This window comes from Ictidomys tridecemlineatus, chromosome 1, assembly GCF_052094955.1.
Source record: "Ictidomys tridecemlineatus isolate mIctTri1 chromosome 1, mIctTri1.hap1, whole genome shotgun sequence".
NCBI lineage: Eukaryota > Metazoa > Chordata > Mammalia > Rodentia > Sciuridae > Ictidomys > Ictidomys tridecemlineatus.
Window position 1 is genome coordinate 179,433,575 of NC_135477.1, and position 2,388 is coordinate 179,435,962.

Genomic DNA, 2,388 nt, shown 5'->3' on the forward strand with positions numbered 1-2,388 from the left:
TCCTCTTTGTGTTTTCTTATTCTGTGTGGATAACAGGATATTATCAAAAAAGAATAAAGGTGTGGTCAAAAAAAGAAACTTCAGGGATTCTCAATTCCTTGATACCTATTCTCAATTCCTTGATACCTATGGTCTTACGTATAAATATATGTATTTTTATATATAACTTTAAATTTTGTGAATATATACCTATATATTAAAAAAGATTTAATGCTAAACTTTCTAAATGAATATAGATTGGTTCATAGCAATTTCATGTATATTTTCTATAGGTGGGTGAATTAGGGTTCTTCCATGTACATATACTTACATATTTTCACATTCATTCATATTCACAAGCATTTCTGAACCCAATGTGCTGAATTAGAAATGTTTCATTTAGTAAATTAAGTCTGAATAGAAATCTAGGAGCAACACACAAAGAGTTTGGGAAATGTTTTTTACAAAGAGACTTGCACAAATATTTAAAGAAATTAAGCAGCCAATTGAAGGTTGAAGAACTGGGTCAACAAGGTAATCTCATACATTGAGGCTCTGCCTTAATCCCTAGAAACTGAGGCAATTCTGTTGATCTTGAGTCTTCTAGGAATATATTGAAAAATCACTGCTGTAGATGATGGGAAACAAATAATGGATATAAGCAAAATAGTGTCCTCACTCAATTTATTTTAGTAAAAGCTTTGTGACGTCATAATGGAAAATGGATTTAGAAAAAGCTAAGAATGGAGGCCAGAAATGGCAAGGTTTGTCATTGGATAGTACAGTTAAATACACAATGAGACTGAGGCAGTAGGTCAGTAATATAAAATGAGAGTTGGATTCGAGATACAGTTTAAAAGAAGCAGAATGGTCAATAAGTGTTGAAAATGAGATGTGGGACTCAGATATTAGTGGATAAATGGTGGTGGTAATAGAATGTAGGAGTTGAGGGATTCAGTTCTAGTGGACACTTTTACTCAAGTACATGCAGGGAGCTGGGCAAAATGGCGCACACTTATAATCCCAGCTGCTCAGGAAGCTAAGACAGCAGGATTATAAGACACCGTCTCAAAAATTAAAGGAGCTTGGGATGTACCTCAGTGGTAGAGCACCCATAGTGTGTATGATTTGCAAAAGTAAGTTTTTTTTATTGAAACTTAATTTTGAAAGGAAAATGTGAACTAACATATAGCCTTGTTCTAACAGGCACATTTCTCCCTCATCATTACTCCAAAAAGTAGCCTTGGTTTATTCACTATTAGACAGAACCTGGAGTACAGATGGCAAAACTATTTTGCCTCCTTGAGAAAGGTGTTAGTAGGAGGGAATAATGTTTGATTTGCTAGATATTTTATGTTCTGCTTCTCTTAGCATAATAATAAGATTGTAGCATTCTAGGATATCTGAACCCAAATCTCAACTTCTCAGCATAAAGTTAGACTTGGGCAACTTTGTCTCTGGGAACAGTTGCTTTGGGTATTGCTTTTTTTTTTTTTTTTCAATAGTTGTAAGTAGACGCATTACATTTTATTTGTTTATGTGGTGCTGAGGATCAAACCCAGCACCTCCTCACATGCTAGGCAAGCATTCTACCACTGAACTATAACCACGGCTCCTGTGTATTGCTTGTTTAATATTTTATTTTTTTATAATTATTTATAATATGTAGATCCATAATCTACAAAATAAAATATATTTATAAGAAAGGTTGCTTTTATCCTTGTGTATGACTTACTTTTTCTCCCCTAACTTTTATGTAGACAAAATAGGTAGATAGACTTTTCACCTCCTTTCTTAGATTAAAAATAGAATACTGAGAGATGTCAGAGAAAAATGGTATACAGGGAGCTTCAATGGACCACCCGTTCCTCTACAAAATTAGCCAATTAACTAAGGAATTGTAGAAAGCATAATGTGACTGTAGGAACTCTGGAGATTGATCAAGAATGTATAGCAGTGAGGGAACAGTCAAGGAAAAAATCAGCCTGAGTGTCGGCATTGAAGGAGATCTCTGATGATCACTAGCAATTACACAGCACATGCTTAAACCACCAGTGGGGTCAAAGAATCACAAAGAAAATACTTTTAAAGATGAATTTTAAATACTTAAGATGAATGAAAGTGAAAATGTAATAGAACTTAGAAGGAGATGAGGCAAAGTCAGAAGGACTCAGCAGGAAATTTATGCCTGTAAATTCCTGTGTTTAAAAAGGATCTCAGGCCAATAACTCAACTTTAAGGAATTAGAAAAAAGAAGATTGAATCCAAAGCTAGGAGGAAAGAAAAAATCAGAGACACAATACAAAAATAATAAGATGTATGTATGGAAACAAAACGTTCATTCTTTGAAAAAAATCAATAAAATTGGCAGACTCAATTAGACAAACCAAGGGAAAAGAAGAAAAGACT